Source organism: Phoenix dactylifera, chromosome 8 (assembly GCF_051530095.1).
Source record: "Phoenix dactylifera cultivar Ajwa chromosome 8, Ajwa_hap1_PhDact_Kaust_v1.1, whole genome shotgun sequence".
NCBI classification, from domain to species: domain Eukaryota; kingdom Viridiplantae; phylum Streptophyta; class Magnoliopsida; order Arecales; family Arecaceae; genus Phoenix; species Phoenix dactylifera.
The window spans coordinates 15100937-15109240 of NC_143197.1; the positions used below are offsets into that span (position 1 = coordinate 15100937).

The window sequence follows — 8304 nt, forward strand, 5'->3', positions numbered from 1 at the left end:
ATCAACCTACACAAGTTACCTTTAACATTTAAGATTACAAAGAAAAATGTATCTAGAGGGTACTTTAATAAGTCATTAGATATTCTTCCCCCACTCACTCTCACCTGAACCTAAACCCTAGGATACCTTAACCTTAAGCTCTGATACCACTCTGTCACGCCCCGAACCCAACACCCGGGTCCGGTACGCGACCGGCCGCATGAGCCCTAGAGCAGTGCCCTAAAGATCATGCAAGGCCTATGTTTAACAAAATTCCAATAAATCCACGATTAATTTAATAATTCAAATAGACAAGTCCGACATATCCAAATAAACAAATTAGTTCAATTACAAGATCTTCAAATATTCATCGACATCAAAGAAGGACAAACAAACTAACTAGCTAATGACTCTGATACTTGCACTCTGCGCCCATCCCATCCAAATCTAAGCATCCTGCAACTCTGATAAAAAGAAAGAAGAAAAGGGGGTGAGCTTTACAGCCCAGTAAGAATCCCTACATATCCACACCAACACAATAATAATAAAAATCTGAAAACCACGACAAGTCAAAGCACATATCATGAAGTCATAAACCGGCTATCAAAGCTCAAATAATCGATACCAGTATGTACATCAATCATCAATAAAAGTCCAGCCACACAAGAAATATATAGCATATGATAGCTCATAAACATGTATTATAGTTTCAATGTCTTTTCTTCAACTTGATCCGGTTTAATTATCTTTCCGACTTTGGGTCAAATCTCGGTCACATTTCTCAGCCTGTGGTGGGGCAACCAAATTATCACATTTTCAGCCTGTGGCGGGGCCTGCACATTATAGTTCCACATTTCTAGCCTGTGATGGGGCCTGCCAAAGTATCACATTTTCAGCCTGTGGCGGGGCCTGCACATTATAGCTCCACATTTCTAGCCTGTGAGGGGGCCTACCAAAATATCACATTTTCAGCCTGTGGCGGGACCTGCACATTATAGTTCCACATTTCTAGCCTGTGAGGGGGCCTACCAAAATATTACATTTTCAGCCTGTGGCGGGGCCTGCACATTATAGTTCCACATTTCTAGCCTGTGAGGGGGCCTACCAAAATATCACATTTTCAGCCTGTGGCGGGGCCTGCACATTATAGTTCCACATTTCTAGCCTGTGAGGGGGCCTACCAAAATACCACATTTTCAGCCTGTGACGGGGCCTGCCATAATAACAAGATAAACCCAAAGTTCCTTTTCATATAATCCAGTTTACATCTACACATCCATTTTCTTTATATTTATTTCCGGCTTTAAACTAACCACGGTCACGTTTCCAGCCCGTGACGGGGCAACCAATATCACATAGTTAGTTTAGAGCACCACATCCATCAGTCCAATTATGTAGGTGTAAGTTATGCGCATGCATGCATCTATCATTATACCAATCACAAGCAAAGACGATCAAAATACAATTTAAATATAAAAACCATTTTGTTTTGCCTGGATCATAGCATATCAAACATATATATATATAGTGCAAAATATTTATATCATGTAGGATTGGCGTACAAGCATTCTTACCTTTGTTGAAAATTTAGACAGCCAATCACCTGCCCTCACGGCGATAAAGAACCGGAATGCACAGAATCCTGCTCAATGTCTTCTCGTCCAACAGATTGTTCCCCTACAGAACCAAATCATCATTAAAATTTACTCAAGATATATGATAATCCAGGACCCCTGTTTAATCCTCTAAAGGGTCCTCTAAAATCTAGTATTCCAAGACTATCCAACAATCCATGATCTTCCTAAATTAAACTAGAGAGAAAACAGACTAATAAGATATAGCATCTAGAGGGAGAAGATAAAATAACAGAGAAGAGAGAGAGTCGGCTCTCTCTCTCTCTCTCTCTCCCTCTCTTCCTTCTTCTTCCCGTAAATAAAACAACAAAGAAGAGAGAGAGCCAAAGGGTTGTCTCTCTCTCTCTCTATCTTCCTCTTCCTTCCTCCTTCCCGATGGAAAGGAGGAGAGTGCTTGGTAGCCGGCGGCCCATGGCCGGCGACGCCCCATGGTGGTGCCACGCCCGGCGACGGCTGGCCGGAACGGAAGGGGAGAAGGCCGAACAGAGGCTCGGCTTCCCCATCAGCCCGGCGGCTTTCCGACCACATCCCCAAGGAAATAATAGCCAAAGACGAAGGAGAAGAAGGAGAAGGTGCTCACCTTGCCTCCGGCGAGCTCCTCCCGGCCGGATCGACGGCGACCGCTCCGGTTCCTCCCGCGGCAAGGTAAAACCCAATCCCTTTTTTTTTTTTTTTTGTGTGTGTGTGGGTGGACGGCTCTCGACGGAAGCCCTAGAAAGAGGAGGAGGTCTCGGCCCGAGATTGCTAGGGTTTTTATCACCCTAGGATCCTCCTCTCCGGTGGATTCGGGAGGAGAGGGAGGATTTTCCGGAATAGGGGAGGGAGAAACTCCCTCCCTCTTTTCATGTGTTGGGCCGTCCTTTCTCAAAGGCCGGCCCAACCCTACGTAGGCTTTCACACCATGGCTGTTAGATATGACTGAATGGGCACTGTAGGGGCGATTCACAGTGGGCGTCGCTGCTTATTTATGTGGCGAAAGATCGCAAGATATCTACCAACAGTTGTGGAGAATACTAGATGGTTGATAGGCGATGGGCGAAGTATCGATGTCGTTAGCGACCTATGGGTGGATGCCCTAACTTTAAGACTCTGGTCGACTATGATTGACATTGAGGCAGTGGAGGACTGCGGGTTTGCGACCTCTTTGTCCCTGGTAGAGCCGCTTGCACTACAACAAATGTGAGTTTTGCCGACTGTGTTTTTCCGACGCTAGGAGAAAGCGTCGAAAAAGTTTGGCTCAGCGCCAACCTTTGTCGACGCTTTCACCTAGCGTCGGTAAATCTCCAGAAACGACGACGCTTAACAGCGTCATTAGAAAACATAAAACCCCCCAACCGCTCGTCCGGCCCCTCTCCTCATCCTCTCTCGGTCGATGCCCTAGCTGCGCGCACGCTGACTTCTCACCTCTATCCCGAGCCCTAGCTTCCCCGCCACCGTCAACCTCTCCCTTGTCTGAGGTAAGCCTCCTCCTCCTCCTCCTCCTCCTCGTTTTGTTCTTGTTTTTAATGCTCGCTTGGCCCCCTCTCCTCATACTCTCTCAGTCGATGCTCTAACTGTGCGCCGACATCAAACTGATCTCACCTCCATCCCTAGCCCCGATCGGCGATCGAAGATTCCGCTTCTCCGCCGCCATCGACCTCGCCGTTGTCTGAGGTAAGCCTCCTCCTCCTCGTCCTCCTCCTTCTCCTCCTCTTTGTTTTCTTCTTGTTTTTAACGCTCGCCTGGCCTCCTCTCCTCATCCTCTCTTGGTCGATGCCCTAGCTGCGCGCCGACATTGCACCTCCATCCCGAGCCCTAGCTTCTCCGCCACCGTCGACCTCGCCATCGTCTGAGGTAAGCCTCCTCCTCCTCCTTCATTACCGGTTTCCTACAGTGGCATAGAGTTTGATCTCATAGTTTATCCACATTTCCCAAGTCCTTCGTAATGTTCTTCCTTATTTTAGCATTTATTAATTGCATGATCCTCATACTCTCTGTTAACATGAAGATTAGTGTCTAACATTTCTTCTGTATACAACCATCCCTTTTGTATATAATTTTACAAGAATATACATGTTTAAATATATTCATGTCATTCATATATTTCCTATTTGTTGTTTCTAAGGTCAACTCTGGACCATCATTAATCCATTGTGTTTCTCATAATATCTGGTTTTTGCTGCACTCTGTATAATTAATTGCATTGGTAGATGCTAAAGTGGTGTGAATGAATGGGATGGGGGAGATAAGTAAAGATATTGATATATAATTTTTTTTAATAATTTTTATATGTTACCCTCGATCGAGCATCAGCACATCCATCTGTATTTTAACTTTAAAGTGAGATAAAATGAAAGGCATGGTGTGACCTACATAGCAGTCATTAGTCCATAAAATGTTCTCATTCAGATTTTTAGATAGGATGACTTATTCTTTCTTATTACAAATAAAATACACCCTCTAGAATTCATGAGGATCACTGTTAGAGTAAGATCACTGTTTTAATAGTGATATTATAAACAACAAACTCTTTTGACCACACCTCCATATTCCATCATGAGTTAATCACCTTAGCTTGTCTTGAGGTCAGCTCTGATGATGATCTCCTCCTCCTCTAGAATTTTTTTTAATAATTGTTTGAAAAGATTATTTAAAATGGCCTATGAGATCATTGATGCCTCTATGTTTTCATGCCGGCATTTTTTTAGAATGACATGTCCTCAGTGTTTGTAAAGGTTGATGATTCATAAGGCCTCAGGCTAAGAATTGGATTTAGTATAGCACCCTTTCACTTTAATATGACTACTTTTAGCAGCACATGCAACAATAATGCAATGGATCAATATCCCTTTTTTGTACCATGAGTTCATATTGGTGATTCATACCCTAATTTTGTTTATTATTTTTTTATATTAGTTGCAGTTCAATCAGTATTTTAATAGAATGGACAAAAATTGGATAAATAAGTCGAGATCCAGTGCCGAATATTTGAATGGAGTTCAGAATTTTGTTAAATTTGCTTTTGAAAAATCTGAAATGAATGGAAATATTTTTTATCCATGTCAAAAATATGTAAATTATTTTGCTATCGCTCCACAAATTGTTGAAGAACATTTGGTATGGAATGGTTTTCTGAAGGGTTATACAGAATGGATATTTTATGGAGAGTCTAAATTGTCGTCTTCATTTAACCAACCCTTAATTATAGAATACACTGCTAGTATTGGATCTAGTAACACAGAGAGAAATCCTGTTGTAGAAGATGATATGAGGGGCTTACTCAGAGATGCTCTTAAACATAATATTAAAAATTTAACAGATTTTAGTGGAGAACAAAAAGGAGCTCCAATAGGTGATGAGCATACCGTTACTGAATCTATACATGTTGAGGAACCTATAGACTCTGAAGATAACACAACTCGGTATCATAACTTGCTGAAAGATTGTGATAAAGAACTATATCCGGGTTGTAAGAATTTTACGAAGATTTCTTTTATGGTGCATTTATTCCATTTGAAATATTTGAATGGATGGTCTGGGAAGTCTTTTACTATGCTTCTTCAATTTATTAAAAGATGCATTTTCAGAAGGTGTTATTTTGCCGTCAACTTCTTATGAAGCCAAAAAACTAGTAAAAGACTTGAATCTTGGATATGAGAAGATACATAGTTGTCTAAATAACTGTATTTTATACCATGGTGAAAATATTAATGAAGATTCGTGCCGAACATATGGATCTTCACGATGAAAAAAATAAAATGAAGACAAGCATGATTTGTCGAATGAAGTGGATGCTGCACAGTCTACAAAAATTTTGGCTAAAGTTTTGAGGTATTGTCCTCTCATACCTGATGAAAAAGATGTATGCATCATCAAAGACGGCTTTCTTAATGAGATGGCATGATGAAGGACGTACAAGAGATGGAATGTTAAGACATTCAGCGGATAGTTTAGCATGAAAAGTATTTGATGATAGGCATTACGAAGTTGCTTCTGATGTTCGCAGTGTTAGGCTGGGTTTGACAACTGATGGATTTAATCCATTTCGAACGATGAGTTCTACATACAGCACTTGGCCAGTTGTTTTGGTTCCATATAATTTGCCACCATGGATGTGTATGAAACAATCTTCACTCATTCTGTCAATGGTTATTTCCTGTGATAAGAGCCCAGGTAATGATATAGATATTTTTCTGCAGCCTTTATGTGAGGACCCGTGCGGGCGTGTGTTTAGTCCCACATCGGTTATTCGCTGGGTAGATCTTGGGTACTTATACAGGATCAAGGAACCCAAATAATAACTTCCGGCTAGCCATTTTGGGTGAGATTCTGGGTTGTTACAAATGGTATCAGAGCGGACCTGGCCCATAACCTATGTGGACTAGGGGACACTGCAACACGGATCCATTGGGGCTAACCATGAGCCGATCGTGGTGTTTGTGATTATATTTGAATGGATTTGAACCATTAGCTTGACGAGGACGTCAGGGCTTGAATGGGGGGAGTATGTGAGGATCCGTGCGGGCGTGTGTTTAGTCCCACATCGGTTATTCGTTGGGTAGATCTTGGGTACTTATACAGGATCAAGGAACCCAAATAATACCTTCCGGCTAGCCATTTGGGTGAGGCTCTGAGTTGTTACAAATGGTATCAGAGCGGACCCGGCCCATAACCTATGTGGACTAGGGGACACTGCAGCACGGATCTATTGGGGCTGACTACGGGCCAATCGTGGTGTTTGTGATTAGATTTGAATAGATATGAACCCTTAGCCTGACGAGGACGTCAGGGCTTGAACGGGAGGAGTATGTGAGGACCCGTGCGGGCGTGTGTTTAGTCCCACATCGGTTATTCGCTGGGTAGATCTTGGGTACTTATACAGGATCAAGGAACCCAAATAATAACTTCCGGCTAGCCATTTTGGGTGAGATTCTGGGTTGTTACACTTTAATAGATGAATTGAAAAGGTTATGGCAGGGTATTGATGCATTTGATGCTTTCACTGGCCAAACATTCAAATTGCGTGCAGCTCTTATCTGGACAATCAATGATTTTCCTGCATATGCTAATTTATCCGGTTGGAGCACTAAGGGGTGTATTGCATGCCCTTGAATCTCATTCATATTGGTTAAAACATGGAGAAAAATTCTGTTATATGGATCATTGTCGATGGTTAGAAGCAAACCATCCATTTCAACATCAGAAAAAATCAGTTTGATGGTACCATAGAGTTGCGATCTGCCCCTATTCCGCCAACTAGAACTGAAGTTCTTAAACAAACTCATGGCACTAACTATATACCCGGTAAGGCATCCAACAGTTCAAAGAAGCGGGGAAGGGGGGATGTTGGCAGCTTAATGACACAGGTTTTTGAAGACGCTGACAACTTCGAGAATCATGATAGCGTTTATGGACAAGAAAATGACGATGGCACAAACTCGATATCTACACAGAAGCAATTAAGGAAAAAAAGGAGCATTTTTTTTTGAATTACCTTATTGGGAGTATAATCTTCTTCGACATAATCTTGATGTCATGCATATAGAAAAGAATGTTTGTGATAATTTGATTGGAATAATGTTAAATCTTGAAGGAAAGACCAAAGACAACTTGAAAGCGCGTCTTGATTTGAAAGACATGGGCATAAGACAAGAGCTTCATCCGAAAGAACAACCCAATGATAAATATTTTATACCTCCTGCATGTTACACAATGTCTACTCCAGAGAAAGATCTTTGTCTCATAGTTTTGAAAAATATGAAGGTTCCAGATAGGTATGCATCGAATATTTCAAGATGTGTTAATCTTAAAGAACGAAAACTTTCGAATCTTAAAAGTCATGATGGCCATATTTTGATGCAAGATATCTTTCCATTGGCTTTAAGATCGTCAACACAGAAACAAATTCTTGCAATTGTGTCTCAGTAATCATCCTTCTTTAAGGCATTATGTTCCAAAGTTCTTGATCCCAAGGAGCTTGATCAATTGGAGTCTAATGTTGCACTAACACTATGCCATATGGAGAAGATCTTTCCTTCTAGGTTTTTTACTATTATGGTTCATCTACTCATTTACTTGGTTTGGAAAGCTAAACTTGGTGGACTGGTTCACTATCGTTGGATGTATCCTATTGAGAGGTGATATTCTTAAACTCGAATGTCCATATTTATTATTAATATGAATATATATCCTATTATCTTCCTCGATGTTGATATTGAGCATTAAAATTTTTTGTTGAAGGTATCTTGTGCGCTTAAACGAATATGTACGCAATCGAGCCTATTTCGAGGGATCGATTGCTGAGGGATATATTGTTGATGAGTGTTTGACATTTTGCTCGAGATACCTTGAAGGTGTTGAAACTGCTTTTAATCGACCACAAAGGAATTACGATATTATACAGAATGCAGAGGAGTACAAGTTCTTATCTAGTGGAAGATTTCTGGGAAAAGCTGAAAGTATTATAGTTCATCACAAATTATTGGCATAGGCACATCGTTATGTTTTACTTCACAATGACTTAATATCCGAGTATCGCAGGTCAGTATGGTTATAAGAAATCACAATTTACTGTCATATCAGATATAATATTCAAAATAAATAAATTTTTTCTCGTCCCTAATGCCTTCTAGACTATTTTTTATGAGTTTGATATGTATATGTTTCTTATTTTTCAGAGTACATTGTAATTCTAAACTTATTAAGCAAATTT

At 40.9% G+C, this 8304-nt stretch overlaps 1 long non-coding RNA gene across 1 annotated transcript; it reads right to left on the bottom strand.

Moving 5' to 3' along the window:
• Positions 1–252: 252 nt before the first annotated feature.
• Positions 253–2507, bottom strand: LOC149752988 (uncharacterized). Its single transcript, XR_016396176.1, has 2 exons — positions 1554–2507; positions 253–443 (listed from the first exon to the last, which is right to left on the bottom strand). It is a non-coding gene; the product is annotated as an uncharacterized LOC149752988 (long non-coding RNA).
• Between the last annotated feature and the right edge of the window lie 5797 nt (positions 2508–8304).